This window comes from Tamandua tetradactyla, chromosome 12 (assembly GCF_023851605.1).
Source record: "Tamandua tetradactyla isolate mTamTet1 chromosome 12, mTamTet1.pri, whole genome shotgun sequence".
NCBI classification, from domain to species: domain Eukaryota; kingdom Metazoa; phylum Chordata; class Mammalia; order Pilosa; family Myrmecophagidae; genus Tamandua; species Tamandua tetradactyla.
Window position 1 is genome coordinate 69,998,394 of NC_135338.1, and position 24,161 is coordinate 70,022,554.

At 37.9% G+C, this 24,161-nt stretch overlaps 2 pseudogenes; one reads left to right on the forward strand and one right to left on the reverse strand.

Moving 5' to 3' along the window:
• Positions 1–6,357: 6,357 nt before the first annotated feature.
• On the reverse strand, positions 6,358–7,151 carry LOC143651446 (thyroid hormone receptor alpha pseudogene; annotated as a pseudogene).
• Positions 7,152–22,824: 15,673 nt separating this feature from the next.
• LOC143651447 (RNA-binding motif protein, X-linked 2 pseudogene) lies at positions 22,825–23,944 on the forward strand (annotated as a pseudogene).
• The last annotated feature ends 217 nt before the right edge of the window (positions 23,945–24,161 follow it).

The following is a 24,161-nucleotide window of genomic DNA, read 5'->3' on the forward strand; positions in this document are numbered from 1 at the left end:
ATACACAGCTGTCCTCATCCTGGCCACTTCCCCTTCAGTCTCCAACCTAAAAGGCTTCTGTATACCTAAGAAGACATTATAGAGGCCCAAAGGTGTTCTGGGCAGTCACAAGTGCTGTAAACCCAAACTGGACACAGAATAACCCCCTTCCCCATGCATATTCATAGGAAATTACCTCCTCTAGAGCTTTTTTCCTTTTGTTTTCTTGTTACTTAGGTTTTATGCCAGCATTATTTCAATATTATTGAGTACATATTTGGTAGCTGTTGAATTTGAAGGACTTAGTCTTCTGAGGCTTTGAGCAACTCCCAGTAATGCGGGCAACTTCTACCTATCCCCTGCCTCCTCTCCAATTTTCAGCCTGTAATATCTTCTTAGGGAGTTGGTGGCGTAGCTGAGACTATGAGAGCAAAGCCCCTGGGGAACAAGGAACTGGGCTTGTGACTCTAAGAGAAACTTAGCTCCAGTGACTGTCCCCCATCCCTGCTCCCGCACTCATCCCAGCAGGGAAGGGCTAACTGTGGGTTCAGACTGCCCCCTTGTGGACTCATGTGCAGAAGCCCAGAGGCTGGGGCAGTAGTAAACTGTGGCCCAGTTATATGTGGACTCCTTTTGCTTTTATTTGCTAAGTGCTTTTGCCTGGTCCTGGGTTGGGAGGACATTGGGGAGGTCTCAGGCATTCCTGTCAGAATGCTTCCAGCCTGCTGGGTGCAGGAAATTGAGGAAAGCAGGGTTGAGAAGGGACCAGAGTAAAATTTGCCCCTTAAACACTATTCTTCAGCCCCTCAATGATCTTCCTTTGAGATCTGGTTGGCAGTATATGATCCCTGTCCTCTTGCAATGTTTGTGTAGTTATGGGGTGGGCACCTTTACCTGAAGAATCACCTTGGAATTAGGATTTTCACCCAGCCCAGTTTAGCCAAGACCAGGCCTGTGGCCTGGAGTGACATTGGAACTAAGGCTCCAATACCCACACCTGCTATAGAAGGTGCCCCTTGCTGCTGTCATTCAGAAGCCTGTGGGGTAGTTCTAGGCAAGGACCCTGCAAAAATTCTGCATATGTATCAAATGCAGATCCTTTGCTTCCTTCCTGATCATAAATTTAATGTTACTGTTGCTTGATATAATGTTAAATAAAAATAACTGGCACTAAGTTGTAAGTCTGTATCAATAAAGGAAAGACACCATGAGAATAGTTGTGTTAAAGCATTAAGGTTCTGTGATTTCTTATTCTTTCTGTAAGCATTTTCTTTAATATTATTTTTGCAAAAATAATAATAATAATGTAGTCCTGTCAAGACCTTGAGTGATAGGATGCTGCTGCTTCAGACCTCCACTGTTGCTCCACTGGGTCTGTTGATAATGAGAAAATTTACCTGAAAATATGCAGCCTTACACCTTGAACTACTGGTGGCCCACAGCAAACAACCAAAGTTTGTTCCAATGTACAGGGTTATCTCATCTCTCTTCCACTGGGGTAACTCAGTGCGCCACCCTGCTCCAGCCAGACCCTTCAGGCCTGGCTGTGTTCTCTGTGCACCACCAGGGGGCGGAAGAGAGCGGAACCGATTTCCTGGCTCCAGTTAGCCTCGAGAACAAAGAGTCCTCCCCTGGCTCCGCTCCTCTGTAATCTACTAAAGACGCGAAACAGACGGAAGAGAAATAAAAATAAAGGGGTGAATGAAGTTTGGGAGGGGTATTTGGCCTCCCCCTACTCGGCAGGAGCCGAGGCTACTTGCCAGATACCCCTGTCTTTGTGGAAACTCCTGCATGATGTCCCGGGTGTTTTCAGGTGCACCTCACGAGATTCCAGTGGGGATTGGCTGTCAGGATTTGGGAGTAAAGGTGCCACCGCAGTGCTAGTGCTGTGGAATCGGTCGCTCGGCTCTAGACTTCTGGGGCAGCAAGGGTTTGCGAGAAGCGGAGAGGATATTGGGGAAGGATTAAAAATATATGATTATATGGATATAGACAGTTAAATTTTTATTAATGTAGATACACCGCTTTGTGACAAGATTACTAACACCTAAAATTTAGAAGTTTATAGGGTCTATCAATGACTTTTATAAAATGAATCAGTAAGAGAAGGACTAGTGTTCATCAGTTTTTTTAATTAAGGAAATAAATAAGAATTGAGAATTCACATCATTCTGTATCTTTTATTTCAAATAAACTCTGAAAGGTTGAAAATTAGTATCCTGTCATATCAACTATTTTTAAGTGTCAAATATATGGCCACTATTTTAGTGATGTATTTAACTTAATTGTTGAATTACTTTCATAATTATTGAAATTATTGTTGCATTACTTTCATAATTATTCACTGTAACTATATATATATATCTTCATAATCATGTTTAGGTCTTTTTGGAAGCAGTCTTTGTGTGTGTGTCTATTCCTGCATTTTTTCAGTTAGATTTCATTATTTATTAAAATGTCCATAAACCTTTATTTTCGCAGTATTGATTGTATTCTAATCACATTCGTTTATGTCTTTCCTACTCCAGGAAGTACTTTATTTTTTGATGATTTCAAATGTTTGATTTTATTTCAAATGTTTCAACGAAAAAAGTATAGGAAAAACCACAATGTTATCACCACACTGCTTTATCATATCTATACAGTCATATTTGCTTTAGTTTTTTTTCTTTTTGAGAAAGTGAAATAGCACATGCCCCTTTCTCAATTCTAATCTCTTCCCTCTTCTGAAGTAACCATTTCCAGGATTTATTTTAAATCTTATTTCTTTGGAATCATACAAATGGAGTATATGATACTTAATGTGATCACTTCACTGTTAATAAATTTCTTATGGCCGACTTTAAAGCAAATTAGAAAGGAATGTTCAGGTAGCCGCTCAAAAAGGAGTGTGTGTGTGTGTGTGTGTGTGTGTGTGTGAGAGAGAGAGAAAGAGACTGACTTGCAAGCAAACAAGGAATAGAAAGGGGGTTGTCTCTGGGCTCTGCTGGTGTGCTACTAAATGTGTGGATAAGAGGGAGCATATTGCTGGTTATCTGGATAATCTATTATGAAAAGAATATTTTGTTATAGAAATTCAGAGAAAACTATGCTGATGTTATCTAGACTCACTTAAGTCAGAAATCTGAATAAAGATACACGTGACCATCCAACTGGGGGAACGAGCACCGTGTCGTTTTTGTGTAGTTGCCACATCAGTCAGGCTCTTTTGTAAGCACCTTACTTAATATTAACTTATTTAATGCCTCACCTCAACCAATGAGGTAGGCATCAATATTATACTCCTTTCACAGGTAAGAATCCATGAGTAGACAAACATATGACCCTCAGAACAAACTTAATAAAAGGCAAAAGTTTTGGAAAGACAGATACAAAACCCACATGGACAGATGTAACATATAATGGAGGAGAAGAATGAATATTTTAAGGATTCCTAATTTATCTCTAGATTCAATGTGATTCCAATCAAAATCCAAATTTTTTTAAATTCTGGAACTTCAGAAGCTGATTTTAAACTATATGGAAGGAAAAAAAAAAGGGCCAAGAATAACAGTTTTCAAGAAGAAAAAAATTGGAATATGAAACAGAGTTGATATTCAGCCAGTAGACAATTCTGAGTGATCTAATTTATACTCAGAAAAATCTTCAACCAGCCTTATATATACATGTATACATACATCTATACTGGATTTATGGTCAGCAACTATTCTGGTTGATTAGTGCACTGTTGCGTATTTTGAATATTTTTATGGCAATGCCAGATATTGAGTCATTGTAAAGCTTTCATTATCGAGACAGTTTGGTATTGGTACAGGAATAAACAGCTTAAACCCATAGAACAGACTATAGAACCCAGAGAGAGACTTAGACATTTACTGACACTTGAAAGTATAGAAGTAGCATTACAAATTAGTGGAGTGGCTTCTATTCTTGTAGGAAAATGGCAGAATCATAATTTTGAACTCTCCCCAGAAATCATACAGAGCAACAAGGAGAATTTAAAAACAAAGTACAAACTACATCTTCAGTGAAATGAGGAGAACCTAAAAAAGCCACAGTATTTGAATTCTGTGAATAGCTTGCTCAAGAAAATCCAACTTGCTCCAATACAAGTAAATATGAATGAATTAATAAGTGAAAAAGAAATGCATTTCAAAAATGAATGTTATTTTTGTGGCTATTTTATATATGCATAATCTGGTAATTAGAGATAAGAATGAAGCTGACCAGGTCGGGAGTAGGGTAATTCAGAGCGTGGGTATCAGAAAGACATTGTCTGTATTTTAGAATTTACCTGCTCTCTGAAACAAAAGGAGGAAAGGTTCATTTTGCCCAGAGCCTAAATTTTCTATAGCACATAATCTAACTCAACCTGTCTGAATAGATCATTTGAACAGTCCAAACAGGGAGAATAAGAATCACAGCCTTTAATCCTGTGTGGCTTAAGGTAGTGCCTGGATGCACCCCAGCGTATATTAAGCAGATATTGAAGTAGTATTGGAGGAGTCCCTTAAAGGATGGGAGAAGGAATGTGAAGCTGTTGGACTTTACCGTCAGGGAAACCCCGATGCTGTGTCAAATTTTGGAGACAACCAGGTCATTGGGCCAGACCCTTTATCTTGGGCCTGCTCTTGTGAAACTTGTGTATGTGGTGGAGAATCTTAGCATACCTACAGGCATGCCTAAGGGTCACATCCAGAGAACTTCTTTTGTTGCTCAGATGTGGCCTCTCATTCTCTAAGCCCAACTCTGCAAGCGAAACCATGGCCTTCCCCCCTACATGGGACATAACATCCAGGGATGAAAGTCTCCCTGGTGGCATGGGAGATGGCTCTCAGGGGTGAGTCTGGCCCTGGCACTGTGGGGTCAACAATGCCATCCTGACCGAAAGGGGGGAAAGAAGTGTAACAAATAAGGTCTTAGTGGCTGAGAAGGTTCAAACAGAGTTGAGAGGCTACTCTGAAGATCACTCTTACACAAGCTTCATTTAGATATTGCTACCTATCATAACCTGCCAAACCACAACCACAACCATTCCTTCCAATTCTAAAGAATACCTAGGGCATTATATAAGATTCTATAAAGGTTCCATGCTCTAGGATAACTTTCCACAAACCTACAACCTCCAGATGGGTCCCTGGTCCAGGTAAGTCCTGAAACCTAGAGGGGCCAGCCTTTCCAGAACATCAGCTGGTTCCAGCCTCTTATCCCATATTATCGACAGCCCCTTCCAACATGAAAAATTAGATTGGCCATAGCCCAAATACCCCTAAAGAGTGGGAGAAAGATCAAAGGTGACGGTCAAGTTAATACAGAGAAGGTATGGTCTAACAAATGAGTATGACTACTGAATCATTATATTGATATTTCTTTTGGTCTCTAGTGTTTTGAAGCAGCTAGAAGAAAAAACAAAAAATCGTGGAACTGTAACCCATATAAAGTTTAAAAACTGTTTTGTTAAGTACTTGTTAAAATGTACTTGGAAATTTATTGCTTTTTTGTATACATATTTCCCAATTTAAAAGATGTTTTAGAAAGCAAATGAATATTACTTTCTCATACTGATGGACTAAATAATTTTCCCTGTAGACAATTAGGAAAGCTGTTCACATCCATACACACTTATACACATGTATAAGTGTGCATGTGTAATGCTTGAAGGCATTGGGAAGAAAGTGTTATGAAAAATTACTTAGGTGAGATCTGATAAAGACAGAAATTGGTAAGTCTAGTTTTGGGAGCCATTTCCTCCCTGGTTGCACTTACCAATCCAAAATAAAGCTACTGAAATGCTAATAAGCACTTTTTTTTTCAACTCAACACATCTTTTATGTAATATGTACTCTGTGCTAGACCCTGTGCCCGGTACTGGGGATTCAGAGATGATTAAGATACAGTCTAGCTTGGAAGACAGACTCATGCTCAACTAATTATAAAACAGTGAGATAAGTGTCACAGTAGAAGCGTGAACCAAGGGCTTTGGAAGCAAAGACACTTATTTCTGCCTGGAGAGCAGGGAAAGGAGGTCACTTGAGTGGGGACTCGGAGGACAAGATTTTGCCACGCAGAGAAAGAGTGAAAACCATTTCAGGCAAAGGGAACTACAGGGCAAAAAGCAAGGGAGCATGACATGTTTGGCCTGTTCAAGTAAGGAAGAGGGCTGTTTGTGATGGGAGGTGTCCACCCCTGCTGAGCCCATTCTCCCAGCTCTCAGGCACCCTCTGCTATTAGGTCAGAGGCCTGGGGAGGAAGAGTTTTGCTCTTCCTCCTTCTTCCCTGTGGGTCCTCTGAGGAGCACAAGGGAGAGGCTGTGTGGCCTTCCAGGTCCTTGAAGACTTCTGGTTTCTCAAAAAGGTCTCAGGCATGGAGAATTTCACTTCAGTGGAGAAGTTCCAGGAGATGCTACTGTAGGCTCTTCCAGCTCCAGTACTGAAGAGCCAGCCCTCAAAGACTTTCCACTCCACCAACCTGCGGTTCAAGCTCCTGGACATGTAAACCCTGAATAACATGCATTCTGAGAAGCTGCTGTCATTCCAGGTGGACACACAATGTCCCAACCAACCAGCCTTCTGCCACTGCCCCCTTATACAGAATTAAATGCTGTACTTCTCTCTTTCATAAGCAGCTTGGGCCAAAATTGCCAAATGTTGTGTTTATAGTGGTTGATGTAGTATTCAAACTCTAGCAAGTATACCTGTTGACTTTTCTAGACCTTGTTCACCCACAGCAGGCCTGAGCAGTCTGTTGACATTAGCACAGCCTGTGTCAGAGCCACTTTCGTGTCATTCAGTTTAAAGACAGTGACTGGCCCAGTTCAAAGATGGTTTCAGAGACTACACCCATGCCACCATTCTTGAGCTGCTTTTGCTTACTGGCCATCTCCCCTCACAGTGTCACAGTGTTGGTCTCAAGGTCATAACAGACATCCACCCACAGGGACACGATCTCCATGCAGCACCCCTTCAGGAGGATAATCTGGTCCATGGTCAGTTTTTTGGCAAAGTCCACCATGTATGTGATGGCCAGGCTGATGATCTTGGTAAAGTCACTGAAGGCCTTAAGTTCACTTTGTCTCTGTTGGGTTTGGAGATGACAGGTAACCAGCCAATGTCATCAGGCAGGAATTTCCACTTTTGCTTCCAATGGCTGCCCTGGGAAAAGGTAGAATGCATAAAGCATAGAGTGAGAAGATAATTTTATGTGTAATTGGAGACCTAGAAGAACAAATAATACAGCAGAAGGAATATTTGAAAATATAATGGCTAAGAATTGTCCAAAACTGATTTAAAAAAATCAATCTAGGAATCAAGACGTCCTACAAATCCCAAGCATAATAAATTAAGATAAATCCACGCTTAGGTACAATAATGGGAAAACAACCAAAATAAGAAAAGGGAATCCAAGAGCAGCAAAAGAAAAAAAATATCCTCATGGGAGCAAAAATTAGGCTGGCAGATGACCAGTAAGCAAAAGCATATTGAAAGCGTTATTCCACTGGCCAGAAACCATGGACACTAGGAGCCAGTAGAATAACACTTTCAATATACTGAAAGAAAAGGATGCCAACTTAGAATTCTACACAATGAAAATGTGATCCAATGATGGAGGTGAAATAAACCTATTTCAGACCAAAACAAACAAACAAAAACCCCTGAATTTAATACCAACAAACCTACACTAGAGGAAATACTACAGATAGAAAGAAAATAATTCTAAATAATTCTAAATGGAAGTTTGGAGAGGCTAGAAGATAAGAAAAGCAATAAAAGTTGAATTAAGTGAAAATGGATTAAGCAACTCAATTAAAAGATAGAAATTTTTATTTTGGATAGCGGAAAAACTAACCACATATGGTTTAAAAGAGACACAGTAAGAAAAATTGAAAGAAAAAGGACAGAAAAAGATCTACCATGAAATCAGCAAGCAAAAAAAAAAACTGGTATAGTCAGATTAATATAAAAATATTTTGTAAGGAAAAAACATTACTAGAGATATAGATGCACAAATTCATAATGATTCAAAGATTCAGTGCATCAGAAATACATGTAAATTCAAAATTTGTATGCAACTGATAACATGGATTCAAATTTTTCAGAACAAAAATGACACGTGGTGCTACAATCAGTATGCAACTTGAGAATACTATGCTAAATGAGAGACATCAGTCACAAAGGCCACCTATTGTATGTTTACATTTGTATTAAATATCTAGAATAGGCTGATCCATAGAGACGGAAAATAGAGTAGATAATGCCAAGCCAAGGGGGAGGAGCATGGGGAATGATGACTAATGGGTATGGGGTTTTGTTTAGGGGTAAAGAAAATGTTCTGAAATTAGATAGTGATGATGTATTCACAATTCTGAATAAACTAAAAACCAACTGTAAAAATAAAAAATAGACAAAATAGAAGCATTTCCAGATAAAAATGGAATTTGTTCCTAGCAGACATTCTTATAAAAAGCATTGAAGACAGCTCTTCACACTGAACAGAAGTGACACCAGATGGTAACTTGAATCCACACAAAGAAATAAAGAGCACTAACACATCTTATTTAGATAATTGTTTAAGTTTACTAAAGCTGCAAATGCCATACAAGTTACACGTTACAATTCTAAGGCCATAAAAATGTCCAGATTAAGGCACCAACAACAGGATACCTTCTCGAAAGAAAGGCAGCTGGCAACCAGGTTCCTCTGCTACATGGAAAGGCACATGGTGAAGATTGCTGTCCTTCTCTCCTGGCTTCTGGTCTCAAACAGCTCTCTCAGCTTCTGGCATCTCCTGGGACATCTTCTAATGCACCTCCAAGCATCTGGGTCTGAGCTTTCTCTAAAATGTTTCCCTCTTCTGGGATTCTAGTGAGCTGATGAAGACCCACCTTGAATGGGCAGGGTCACATCTCCATGGAATCAACCTAATCAAAGTTCCCACCCAACAATAGGTCGGGCCCCACCAGACTGGATTAGAAGAACTTGGCTTTTCTGGGGGTTATAACAGTTTCAAAACAGCACAGTAATTATAAAAGACAGCATAAATATTCTCTTAATTGATTGAAAAGACAATTTCATAAAACACTAATTATAAATCATATTATTGGGCACATAATATATAAATCTGCAACATTTATGACAATAATAGCACAAAGGAGGGGAGAGAGAATGGAGCTATATTGGAATATTCTTGAATTCATAGGAGCAAATGAAGATGAAAGACTATAAATATATTCCCCCCTTTATCCTCTTAACTTGTTTAAAAGACATGATATTGTATAAAGCTATAATTATAACGCTGTATTGTTTTGATTTATTACATATAGAAACATAATATGTATGAAAATAATAGTTCAAAGGAGTGGGAAAGAAAGAAGCTATATTAGAAAAACTGTTCTATATTTTAGTGGAATTCGATTAGTACTAATCTAAAGTAAATTGTGATATGTTAACCTGTACATTGTAATCCCTAGAGCAATCAGTAAAAAAATAACCAAAGAATTTACAATTATGCTGGAATACATCTATTTAACATAAAAGAAGATGGTAAAGAAGAAATGAGAGTAAAGAATCCATGGAACAGGTAGAAAACATTTCTCCAAAGAAGATAAACAAATGTCCAATAAGCATATGAAAAGATGATCAGCACCATAGCCGTTAAAGAAGCGCAAACCAAAACCACAGTTGAGATTCCACTTCATACCCACCAGGACTGTGGTATGAAGTTATTGAATTCAATTCAATAACAAGTGATGGCAAGAATGCCGAGAAATAGAAACCCTTGTACATTTTTGGTAGAGAAATGAAATGGTGCAGACACTGTGGAAAACAGTTTGGCGGTTCCTCAGAAAGGGAAACATAATTACTACATACGCCAGCAATTTCACTCCTCGATTTCTATCCCAGAGAATTGAAAGCAGGAACTGAGCCATTTATATATCATTGTTCATAGCAGCATTACTCACAATAGCCAAAAGGAGAAAGCAGCCAAAATGTCTATATAGCAGATGAATGGCTAAATAAAATGTGGTATATACTTATGATGGAATATTCAGTCAAACAGAGGAATGGAGTTCTAATAACCTACTACAACATGGATGAATCTTGATGATATCATGTTGATTGAAATAAATCAGACACATAATGCAGAAAACAACCCATTAAATATATAGAATAAGCGAACTTACAGAGACAGACAACAAATTAATGGCTATGAGAGGCCGGGAGGAAAGGGGAATGGAACATTATTACTTAATGGATATGAGTTTCTGTTTGGGTGATGAAAATGTCTTGGAAATATGCAGTGGTGGAAGCAATGCAGCATTGTCACTGTGCTTAATGTCATTGAATTGTACACTTAATAATGGTTAAATGAGTTTTATATTAAGTATTTTTTACCATAATAAAACAATCCTAAAAATAACAGAAAAGAAAATTTGTGAAACTAATCTAATGTGATAGTTCTAAGGAAATGAACCAGAATGTATCAAAGAATGTCAAGGCGATGCAAACCATGAAACAGAAAGTCAAGGAGATAGAATGAGAAGATCTGTCATATCTAATCAGAGCTTCGGTAGGAGAGAGGAGAGAGTAGGATGTTGCAGATTTCTAGAATGGTCCACCAGAAAGCTGATTTTAGGCCAAGTTTAACAAGCCAGATGTTTTTTTAAGAAATGACTTTGAAATTAGTTCCCATGAAAGGAAGGCAGAGGAAGTGGGTATAGATAAAGGGAAAAGTGAGCTGCAATTCAGATTCCAAAACAGCTACAGATGACCCCATAGGGAGGTTTGGTGTGTTAATGGCCTTCAGAATTTTTTTTTTGATTTGGGATGAGATAAGGTAGGCCTTTACAAATCTATATTGATTAATTGACACTTTTTTCATTAAAAATGTCCTTATTTGCCTTTACTAACAATTTTTGCCTAAAGTCTGTTTTGACTAATATTAGTATAGCTGCCCTAACTTTCCTTTTATTACTATTTGCATGGTGTGCTAGTTTGAAACTGTTGTGTACCCCAGAAAAGCCCTGTTCTTTAATCCTGTTTCAATATTGCTGGGTGGGATCTTTTTGATAACATTGTTTCAATGGAGATGTGGCCCACCCAATTGCGGGGTTCCTTAGAGTCCTTTAAGAGGGAACCATTTTTGGAAAAGCTTCAGAGCCCACATGAAACCCAGACATTTGAATATGTGGAAGGAAAACACCCCCGGTAAAGCTGTTTGAAACAAAAAGCCAATGACCCCAGCAGATGCCAGCCACTGCCTTCCTAGCTGACAGAGGTGCTCGGAACCCATCGGCTTTTCTTTGGAGTTAAGGTATCTTTCTCTGGGTGCCTTAGTTTGGACATTTCTATGGCCTTAGAACTGTAAACAAGCAACCTAATAAATCCCCTTTTTAAAAGCCATTCCGTTTCTTGTATATTGCGTTCTGGCAGCTTTAGCAAATGAAAACACATGGTGTATCTTTTTCCATCCTTTTATTTTTAACCTACTTGTGTTTTTTAATCTAAAGTGTGTCTCTTGTAAACAGCATATGATTGGAAAATGTTTTGTTTTTTTTAATAACATGGTCTTTCCCAGAAACATTGGGTATTTATGTGACCCCTGAGATTCAGAGATAGAACTCTGAAGCTATGAGAGTCAGCAACACTCCATCCAGGAACTGTTTTAAAAGTTGAAAAAGTGATCAGACATGGAGTAGAGATATGAATGAAGCTGATCTGGATAGGACTAAGGTATATCAGAATACAGGGTAAACGATGATATAAAACTTCAACTTCTGTGTGAAACTAAAGAGAGAGATGTTTATTTGGTGCAAAAGTTATATTATGGGTAGTGCATTTCCTAATTTAAGCTGTATGGTCAGTTTAGTTGAACACTATAAGTACATGGAATCTTGAATAGGGCATGAGATTTTGTTGATTTGTCCAGGTTAATGTGAGGCCCCAATAAATCCCAGAGGGATTTGGACAGTGAATTAAGAAGTATTTGCAAAGCCCTCTTGTGGGAATGGGGAGAAGAGGGAAAATATTCAACTTCCCCATTTGGAGAATTTCTGTTATTCTTGCAAGCAGCGGGGACAACAAATTCAATAAGCTGAGCCCTCAATCTTGAGGTTCACCCTTATGAAACTTATTCCTGCAAAGGGTAGGCTAAGCATACTTAGAACTAGGCCTAAGAGTCACCCCAAAAGAACCTCTTTTGTTTCTCAGATGCTGCCTTTCTCTCTAAGCCGACATGACAAGTGAACTCATTGCCCACCCCCATGGGACATGACTCCCAGAAGTGTAAATCTCCCTAACAATGTGGGACAGAAATCCTGGGATGAGCCAGGACCCAGCATCAAGGAATTGAGAAAATCTTCTTGACCAAAAGGGGAAAGAGAGAAATGAGAAAAAATAAAGTGTCAGTGGCTGAGATTTCAAACAGAGTTTAAAGGTTATTCTGGAGGCTATTCTTATGCATTATATAGATATCCCTTTTTAGTTTGGTGTGTTGGAGGGAAGTACCTGAAACTGTAGAACTGTGTTCCCGTAGCCTTGTTTCTTGAAGATAGTTGTATAATGGTATGGATTTTACAATGTGACTGTGTGATTGTGAAAACCTTGTGTCTGATGTTCTTTTTATCTAGGGTGTGGACAGATGAGTAAAAAATATGGATAAAAATAAATAAATAATAAGGGGGACAAAGGTTAAAATAAATTGGGTAGATGGAAATTTTTTAAAAATCAGTCTACCAATACTTGCTTTTTAATGGGGGAATTTAATCCATCTACATTTAATGTAATTAATGATGGAATTAGAATTTATTTGTGTCATTTTTCTGTTTATTCTATCTGTCTTATGTTTTTATATTCCTCTAGTCTCCCATTACTGCCTCACTTGTGTTAATAGATATTTTCTATTATATCATTTAATTCTATTACTATATAAATTTGAGTTAATATAGTAACTTGGGATTACAAGTAACATCTAAATTTGTAACAATCTACTTCAGTTCAATACCAGTTTTACTTCAATTAGATACAAAAACTTTGATCTTACATACCTCCGTTCCTTCCCCATTCCTTCATGCTGTTATTGTCAAACAAATTACATCTTCATACATTGTGTGTCCATCAACACAGATGTATAATTATTCCTTTATGTCTTTTAACTCAGATAGGAGAAAAAGTTGTTAAAAACAAAAATACATTTCTTCTGTCTTTCATATTTACCTATGTAGTTACCTTTACCAGTGATCTTTATTTCTTCATGTGGGCCCAAGTTATTGCATAGTGTCTTTTTATTTAAGCCTGAACAACTTTATCATTTATTATAGGGCAAGTCTACTGACAGTGAACTTCCTCAGCTTTTGTTATCTGGAAATACCTTAATTTCTCCTTCATTCATTTTTTTTTTAATTTTTATTGAGAAATCTTCACACACATACATTCGATACATGGTATACAATCAATGGCTCACAATATCATCACATAGTTGCATATTCATCATGATGATCATTTTTAAGAACATTTGCATCACTCCAAAAAAGAAAAAAGAAAAAACTCATATATACCATGCCCTTTATCCCTCCCTCTCATTGACCACTAGTTTTTCCATCTGCCCAATTTATTTTATTCTTTGTCCTCCCCTATTATTAATTTATTTTTTATCCATATATTTTTTTATTCATTTGTCTGTATGCTGGATAAAAGGAGCATCAGACACAAGGTTTGCACATTCATACAGTCCATTGTAAACATTATATCTTTACACAATCATCTTCAAGAATCAAGGCTACTAAAAAAAAGAATCAAGACTATTGGAACACAGCTCAACAGTTTCAGGTAATTCCCTCCAACCACTCCAGTACACCATAAACTAAAAAAGGATATCTACATAATGCCTAAGAATAACCTCCAGAATAACCTCTCAACTCTGTTTGAAATCTTTCAGCCACTGACACTTTACTTTGTCTCATTTCTCTTTCATTGTTGAAGGATAGTTTTGCCAGATGTAGAATTCTTATTTGACAGTTTCTTTTTATTCATCCAGGAATGTTCTTTTCATTCAGTTATTCCACTGCAACGGCTTCTATTGATTTGATGAGAAATCAGGTGTTTGTATTATTGAGGAGTCCTTATATGCAATGAGTTGCTTCTCTCTTGGTGCTTTCAAGATTTTCTCTTTGTCCTGGGCTTTCAACAGGTGGATTATTATTCATCAAGATTTGGATTTCTTTGACTTTATGTGGAGTTCATTGAGATTCTTTTATATGTAGGTTAATGTTTTCATCAAATTTGGGAAGTTTTCAGCTATTATTTCTTCAGATGTTCTTCCTGTCCCTCTCTCTGCTCTCCTGCTAAAACTCCCATTATATGTATATTGGTGCATTTGATGGTGCCCACAATTCTGTGAGGTTCTGTCCATTTTTCTTTATTATTTTTTCATTCTGTTCCTCAGACTGGATAATAGCAATGGATCTTTCTTAAAGTTCACTGATGTTTTCCTCTGACATCTCAAATCTTTTGCTGAACCCCTCTAGTGAATTTTTCATTTCAGTTGTACTCTTCAACTCAGATATTTCTATTTAATTATTTAAAAATAATTTATGTCTTTATTGATATTCTCTACCTTGGTGAGATGTCATGCTCATATTTAGACATGGCTTCCTTTAGTTATTTGAAAATACTGTAAGTGGCTGAATAAGAATGCCTGTTTAGAAAATTGATTACAGGGTACCAGGGACAGGAATGAGGGGTGAGTGAATGGAGTGTTACTGCTTAATGAGTATAGAGTTTCTGTTTGAGGTGATGGAAAAGTTGTGGTAATGAATGATGGTGATGGTATCATAACATTATGAATGTAATTAATACCACTGAATTATAGATTTGAAAGTGGCTAAAATGAGAAACTTTTCATTGTTAAAATGGGAAACTTTTCATTGCATAGATTTTACCATGCAAAAAAGGTCTTTGTCTAGCAATTCCAACATCTGAGCTTCCTTAGGGACAGCCTCTCTTGAATGCTTTTTCCTATGTATGGGCCATACTTTCTTGTTTCTCTGCATGTCTTACAATTTTTTGGAAATGACATTTTCAATAATATAATGTGGCAATTCTAGGAATCAGATTCTTCCTTATCCTTAGGGCTTGATGTTGTTACTGTTTGTTTAATTGTAATTCTGTTCTTTGTTTGATAACTTTTCTTTTCTCATTCTCTATAGTCTGTATTCTTTATCATATATTCTACTGAAGTCACTGCTCATTTAGCTTAGTGGTCAGCTAATAGTATAACATACATTTCCTTAACTGCCTGGAGCCATTAAGTCTCCCAGTCTTTGCTAAGGAGCTCTCTGGCCATGTTGGGGTATCCTTTTAACAATTAAACAAGCTGTTGAGAACTCTGCCTTGGCCTTCACTTCCTACTGGTGCAAAGGCTCAAGGTCAGCCAGAGGTGAGATTTTAGAGCCTTCTCAGTTATTTCCTGAATATGCAGCAGCCTTAACCCAAGTGATTTTAGTGTGTGATCAATTAATAACTGCTTAAAGGGTGAAATTCAGATAAAAGAAAATGATTCTAGAAGAAAGGTGACTGTTCTAGTTTGCTAGCTGCTAGAAGGCAATATACCAGAAACAGAATGGCTTTTAAAAGGGGGAATTTAATGAGTTGCTAGTTTACAGTTGTAACGCCGAAAAAATGTCCCAATTAAAACAAGTCCATAGAAATGTCCAGTCACAGGCACCCAGGGAAAGATACCTTGATTCTAGAAGGCCGATGAACTTCAGGGTCTCTCTCTCAAGTGAGAAGGCATGTGGCGAACACAGTCAGGGCTTCCCTCTCAGCTGGAAGGGCACATGGCAAACATGGCACCGTCATCTGCTAGTTTTCTCTCCTGGCTTCTGGTTTCATGAAGCTCCCCGGGAGGCGTTTTCCTTCTTCATCTCCAAAGGTTGCTGGCTCATGGACTCTCTGCATCTCATGGCTACATCATTCTGCTCTCTCTCTCTGAATCTCTCTCTCCAAAATGTTTCCTCTTTTATAGGACTTCAGAAACTAATCAAGACCCACTCAAATGGGTGGAGACATGTCATCCCCTAATCCAGTTTAACAACCATTCTTAACTAAATCACATCATCCAGGGAGATGATCTCATTGCAGTTTCAAACACACAGCATTGAATAGAGATTATTCTACCTTTATGAAATGGGATTTATATTAAAACATGGCTTTTCTTAGGGGGCATACTTCCTTTCAAACCAGCACAGTGACTTACAAGAAGAAGTGGTGAGAAAGGAAGGAAGGAAGGAAGGAAGGGAGGGAGGGAGGGAGGGTGGGAGAGAAAGAAAGAAAAAAGAAAGAAAGGAAGGAAGGAAGGAAGAGAGAAAGAAAGAAAGAGAAAAAAGAAAGAAAGAAAGGATAAAGGACATGGATCAATCTAAACAAATGTGATGATATAAAATGGTAACAATAATGTCAGATTTGGGAACAAAACAAAACAGTATCATGCAAAACTAGACAAAACAGCATGTAAAAGAGATGTTGATTAGAGAAAAATATTCAAAACTCTTCCATTGTTTGAGAAAGTTAAGAGATATTGAGTATTGTTAGACATTAAGTGTGCATGTTAAGTTTTTTAATGGTAATCATTAGAAGAGAGATCAATAAACAATGGATCACTGACCAAATCCTACACTTACAGATTTCTGTAGGTAAAGGGTTTTTTTTGTGTGTATGTGTGTGTAACTAGATACAACCATTCATTTATGTATTTTATGTGTTTACTTTTATACAACATTGGCAGCGTGGGATAGATGAAGTGGACCATATGTCTCACAAATCCCAAAATGTTTGCCAGCCCTGCTCCAGATTAAACTATCAGTTTTAAAGGAATGCTAGGGACAGAGGAACATGTTAAATGAGGCTATGGGGATGCAATCATCAAAATCATATTATGAGAAATTCTGCAGGAATAAACACTGCAAGAAAAAAAAGACAGAGGAAAAACTATAGATTAAAACAGACTCAAGAAACATCAACCATTCACAATAAATGGACCTTATTTGGATACTGACTCAAACAAGCAAAGTATAATAAAATATATTAGGCCATCTGGGAAATGTGAGCACTGATTGGATATTTGATGACATTAAAAAATTGTTGTTAATTTTCGATATAATAATGGTATTGTGATTATGGTTTTTATTTAAAGATTCCTTGTATTTTTTCAGATGCATACACAAATATTTACAGATTAAATTATACGTTATCTAGGATTTGCTTCAAAATAATCCTGATGGCAGAATCATAAAGTATAATAAAGAATTATAAATGAAACAAGCTTGGCCATGTATTGATAGATATTGAAGTTGATTGATAGGAACATTTTGGGAACAAAATTATCTAAAATTGATGTTCTATTGACGTTGAAAGTTATACATGAGGCCCAGCAGATGGAGGTGGCTGGAAGATGTGCTGACTGAGAAGTAGATTGCTGAACAATGTTGTATACATATGATCAAACATTATGCTGCTACAAAAAGGACTGAAGTGGGCAGGCCACGGTGGCTCAGCAGGTAAGAGTGCTTCCCTGCCATGCCCGAGGACCCGGGTTTGATTCCCGGTGCCTGCCCATGTGAAAAAAAAAAGGGCTGAAGTTCTGAGGGATGCACCGATGTGAATGGACATGTGGGACATTTGGTAAGGCAAAATAAGCCAGAAATAAAAGAGCAAATATTGTATGATCTCATTTAGAAAATACTTATGAGAAAACTGGGGCCTGGACTGTAAGCTCTTACAGCAGTCACATTTAGTCTGGAGTGGTAATTGTTGTTTGTGGATTTTGAGGGTCTGTTTTATATATGTATCACATGGTATTTAGAGATAAGAACAAAACCAATCAGGTAAGGCTTAAGTAATTAAAATACAGGGTTAAGGAAGATATTGCCTGTATTTTATAATTTCCTTTGGTCTTTGAGACCAAAGGAAGAAAGGTTTATTTTGTCCAGAATCTAAATTTTCAGTAGCACATAATCTACTCAACCTGTCTGCATAAATCATTTAAACAATCCAAACACAGGGAGCCCAGAATAAGAATGGGAACCTTTAATCCTGTGTGGCTTAATGTATTGCCTGAATACATCCCAGGGTATATTAAGAAGATAATAAAAAAGTTTTGGCAAAGTTCCTTGAGGCATGGGAGAAACAATATAGAGCTATTAAACTTCACCACCAGGAAAACCCTAGATACTGTTTTTAGGGACACCCAAATCAATATGCCAAGCCCTTGATCTTGAGGCTTGCTCTTTTGAAGCTTATGCATGTAATGGGGAAGCTTAGCCTACCTATAGGTATGCCTAAGAGTCACCTCCAGAGGACCTCTTTTGTTGCTCAGATGTGGCCTCTCTCTCTGTCTAAGCCCAGCTCTGAAAGTGAAACCATTGCCCTCCCCCTATGTGGGACATGACATCCCAGGATGAATGTCTCCCTGGTGGCATGGGAGATGACCCCCAGAGATGAGTCTGGCCCTGACCCTGTGGGATCAACAATGCCATCCTGACCAAAAAATGGGAAAAGAAGTGTAACAAAAATGATATCAGTAGCTGAGAGAGTTCAAGTAGAATGGAGAAGCTATTCTGGAGGTCACTTTTACACAAGCTTCAGTTAGATATTGCTACCTAACACAACTTGCTAAACCCCAACCAAAACCATTCCTGCCAGTTCTAAAGAATAAAAATACTAGGCCATTATATAAGATTCTACCAAGGTTCCATGCACTAGGGTAACTTTCCAGAAGACCACAATCTCCAGATGGGTCCCTGGACCAGATTAAGTCCTGAAATGCAGCGGGACCAGCCTCTCCAGAATAACATTTAGTTCCATCTACCTATCCCATATTATCAACAGCCCCTTCCAACATGAAAAAGTTGGAATGGCCATAGCCCAAATACCCCTAAAGGGTGAGAGAAAGATCAAAGATGATGGTATAGTTATACAGAGAAGGTTGGGTTTAACAAATGATCATGGGGGCTGAATCAGTATACTGCTATTTCTTTCAGTCTCCAGTACCTTAGAGCAGCTAGAAATGAAAATCTAAAATTGAGCTGGGACTCAGCATCAAGGGATTGTGAAAACCTTCTCAACCAAAATGGGGAAGAGAAAAATGAGACAAAATAAAGCGTCAATGGCTGAGAGATTTCAAACAGAGTCGAGATGTTATCCTGGAGGTTATTCTTACGCATTAAATAGATATCACCTTTTTAGTTAAGGTATATTGGAGAGCCTGCAGAGAAGTGCCTGAAAATAGAGCTGTGTTCTAGTAGCCACATTTCTTGTGGATGATTGTATAATGATAAAGCTTTCACAGTGTGACTGTGTGATTGTGAAAACCTTGTTCTGATATCCTTTTTCTATGGTATGGACAGATGAGTAAAGCATATGGATTAAAAATAAATAAATAATATGGAGAACAAATGTTAAAATAAATTTAGTAGATTGAAATGCTAGTGACCAATGAAAGGGATTGGTAAGGGGTATAGAAAAAAATAGGGAAACAAAGACTAAAATATATTGGGTAGATGGAAATACTAGCAGTTAACGAGAGGGAGGGGTAAGGGGTATGGTATGCATGAGTTTTTTCTTTTTATTTCTTTTTCTGAATTGATGCAAATGTTCTAAGAAATTATCATAGTGATGAATATACAACTATATGATAATATTGTGAATTGTTGATTATATACCAAGAATGGAAGGCTCGTATGTTAAGACTGTTCATGTTTGTACGTTGTTATGTTTTAAAAAAAGAATCTATTTGGAGTTTTGTTTGGAATATTACTGAGTGTGGGAAGTATTGGCATTTAAAAAAGTTTGTTTGTATGTTGCATGGCAGGGTCACATTTCATTCTTTTTCCATGTGAGTATCATTTGTTGAATTTGTTTGTTTGTTTTTTGGGAAGTGTATGGGCTAGGAATTGAACCCAGGTCTCCTGCATGGCAGACAAGTATTCTACCACTGACCTACCCTCACACTCCCAGTATTGGCATTTTAACAATCTCTTGCATTCCTATTCAGGAAAATAGATTGTCTCTCTATCTCTATAGTTTCTCTAAAACTCTCAGTAAAATTTTTATAAGATAAAAAAAATCTAAAATTGTTTAATTGTAACCCATACCAAACTCTGAAATCTGTTCTACAGTTAATTATTGCAATGTACTTTGAAATTTATTGCTTTTTTGTATATATGTTATTCTTCACAAAAGAAAAATAAGAGAAGGAAGAGTATAATAGAGAAGATAGGATTTAACAAATGAATATGACTGCTGAATCAATGTATTCAGATTTCTTTTGATCTCCAGTGTCTTGGAGCAGTTAGAAGAAAAAATGAAAAATTGTGGAACTGTAAGCCACACCAACTATGAAATCTGTTGTATGACTACTTGCTACAATGTACTTGGAAATTTATTACTTTTTTGTATATATGTTATTTTTCACAATTAAAAAATAAGTTTTTAAATAAAAAAAGTGTTAAAGAAAAAAACAGGTTGTCAAGAATAAGAGAATGATAACAGTATTATATGGGTCATAGGATGTCATGGTTAGGTTCATTTGTCAACTTGGCCAAGTGGTGGTGCCTGGTCATCTGGTCGAGCAAGTGCTGGCCTATGTTGCTATGAGGACATTTCGTGGACTTAAATCATGATTACGTTGGCTGTATCCACGGTTGATTGTGCTTGTAATCAGCTAAGGGGAGTGTCTTCTGCAATGAGTAATGCTTAATCTAATCACCAGAAGGCTTTTGAGAAGTATTCAGAAGAGACAGTCATTCTTCTTGCTTTAGCTGGTGATCCTCTCCTGTGGAGTTTGTCCAGACCCTTCATTGGAGTTGCCAGCTTCATAGCCTGCCTATGGATTTGGGACTCTTCCATTCCCATGGTTGCCCAGCCAGCCTCTCCTGAGAGTTCATTGAGGACCTTCATCAGTTACCAGCTAGTGGCCTGCCCTACAGACCTTGGACTCGACATTCCCATGGTTACATGAGACACTTTTATGAATTTTATGTCTATGGATATCTCCTGCTGATTCTGTTTCTCTAGAGATCCCTAGCTAATACATAGGGAAAAAAAAGATTTCAAAGGTAAGCCTATTATAATAGAATAACATAGTTAGCAAAGGAAAAGGTGAACATAAGAATTTTGGTTTTAAAATGCAAAAGCATTTTTTTCACCATATGTAGTTCTACTATATATACTGCTAAGAGATTTAGCCTCATTGGTAGTTGTACCTGTTTGAAAGGATTTATGTACCCTAGAAAAGCCATGTTCTAATCCCAATCAATCTTGTGGGAGCAACGATTTTTTCTAATCCCTATTCAGTACTACAGGTTGTAAGTTTGATTAGGTTGTCTCCACAGAGACGTGACTCAATCAGTTATAGGTATTAAACTTGACTAGATGGAGATGTTGTTTCCACCCATTCTAACAGGGGTCTTGTTTAGTTTACTGGAATCCTATAAAAGAGGAGAAATTTTGGAGAGAGTTTCTTTTGAGAACGAGGAGAGAGATGCAGAATCACTACAGAATGATGAGAGAACCACATAGTCCACCAGCCAGCGACCTTTGGACGTAAAGGAGAACACCCCCAGGGGAGCTTCATGAAACAGGAAGCCAGGAAAGAAAGCTAACAGATGTCACCATGTTCGCCACGTGCCTTCCCAGTTGAGAGAGAAACGTTGAATTCATCTACCTTTCTTGAATGAAGGTAACCTCTTGATGGTACCTTGGTTTGGACATTTTTACAGACTCGCTTTAATTTGGAGATTTTCATGGCTTTGGAACTATAAATTTGTAACTTATTAAATTTCCCTTTTTAAAAGCCGTTCTGTTTCTGGTATATCGCATTCTGGCAGCTAGCAAAGATGGAATACCTTGATAAAATACGTATCAAATTTGACCTCATAACTTCTTTCAGACACATAATAGGAACCAGACGCTGTAGAAAACATGATTTAGAGAAGCTATGAAATTCACTAGAAACTTTAAGAAAACAATAGAAAATCTTCAAATAAAGAGAAAACCGTGATCTTTGGCAGAAAATGAAATTAATTTTGAATTTACTCTATCCAAAATTACCGAGTATGAACAGTTACTTGCTATAAATAATGTTAGAAAAAGCCTACCGGCTAGTTCCATCTCCCTATCCCATATTATCAACAGCCCTTTCCAACATGAAAAGTTAGACTGGGTACAGCCCAAATACCCTTAAACAGTGGGAGAAAGATCAAAGGTGATGATGGAGTTATACAGAGAAGGTAGGGTTTAACAAATGAGTATGATTGCTGAATCATTATATTGATGTCTTTTTTAGTCTCCAGTATCTTAAAGCAGCTAGAAGTAAACACCTACAATTGTGGAACTGTAACCCATTCCAAACTTTGAAATCTGTTCTACAACTGATTGTTATGATGTGCTTTAGACTTTATTGCTTTTTTGTATATATGTTATTTTTCACAAAAAAGAAAAGTCATGGTGATAATAAGTGCATAGCCACATGATGACATTGTGAAATAAATATATTTCATTCCTTTTACTATGTAAATAATAAATAAAATACTAAAAAAAATAAAATAAAAAAATAATAAAATGGTTAGTAGATGGCCAAGATAAATCACTCCCCCCGCAAATCTCTATTAAAACAATACAATTATTATGGTAGCATAACATTGTGAATATAGTTAATAGTGTTGAATTATATACCTGAATACGGTTAAAAGGGGAATTGTAGGTTGTATATTTGTTCAATTAAAAAAGAAGAAGAAGAACATAGCAGCCTGGCCCAGATGCTAATATGGGTTCTGCGTCCCGACTGGCAGAGATGAACTCTTTGACCAAGGTGAAGTTAATCAACGAACTGAGCAGGCAAGAGGTCCAGCTTGGGGTGGCAGATAATGTGTCCTGGCACCCCGAGTACAAGGACAGTGCCTGGATGTTCCTGGGAGGGCTTTCTTATGAGCTGATTGAAGGGGACATCATCTGTGTGTTCTCACAATATGGGGAGATTGTTAACATTACTCTCCTGTGAGACAAGAAAACTAGGAAATCCATAGGATTCTGTTTTCACTGTCATGAAGACAAGAGGAGCCAATTCTGGCTGTTGACAATTTTTTTTTTAACATGGGCAGGTACTGGGAATCGGACCCGGGTCTCTAGTATCGCAGGCAAGAACTCTGCCACTGAGCCACCATTGCCCACCTGCTGTTGACAATTTTAATGAGATCAAGATCAAAGGAAGAACTATCCAAGTAGATCATTTGTCTAACTATCAGCCTCCTAAGGACTCAGAGGGCATGGATAATGTGACCAAAGAGCTCCAGGACAAGGGCTGTGGGGCTCATAGTGCCTCATCATGCTCATCTGGGGGCTCTGCAGATCTGCAGATGAGAAACCCAGGAAAAAGCACACACACACAAAGACAAAAAAAGAGAAGAAGAAGAAGAAAAAAGAAAGACAAAGTCTGACAAGGAAGCGCAGGTAGAACAGCCGTCCTCTTCCTTACTACCCAGAAGCAAGATGTTAAAGGAAGAGGATGATCCTGACGCTAAAAAACACAGCAGTAAGAACTCAGAGAAGGGTCAGAAGTGAGAGTCCAGAGAGGGACAGAAGCACTGTTCCAGGTCCTCCCAGGTCAGGTTTACTTCCCGTGATAGAGCAGAGGACCTAGAGAAGGAGCAGAGGAAGGAAAATGCAGGCATGAACCCAAGACCTCAAGCAGGGGGGAGGAAAGAGAGAAAAAGTACAAGAATAAGGAAAAAGGTCGAAGTTCAGACCGACATTCTAGCCAGCACAGTGATCGTTCACAAGGGCGCAGTCATAGAAATAGGAGTACAAAGAAATCACATAAATATAAAAGGGCCAGGAGCTCTCAGACCAGGAGCCCCCTAATCCCAGTGACTGAAAGCACTACTGAAGCTGCTGCCTGCTCAGCTGCTCAGTAGATTTGGAAATGAGCCACAATTTTAAATGCAATCAAGTTCAGTTATCCTTTTACTATTTCTGTGTATGAGGCTCTGGGGCTGAAGTTTTTTAATCCCTTGAATATTAGAGTCATTGGAAGAGAGCTGTCGTTCCAACAGCCAAATATCTTGAATTTTTTAGCACAATTCATTGTCCCTGGGAATACATTTGTACTTAGAGTAATATATGATGAGATTG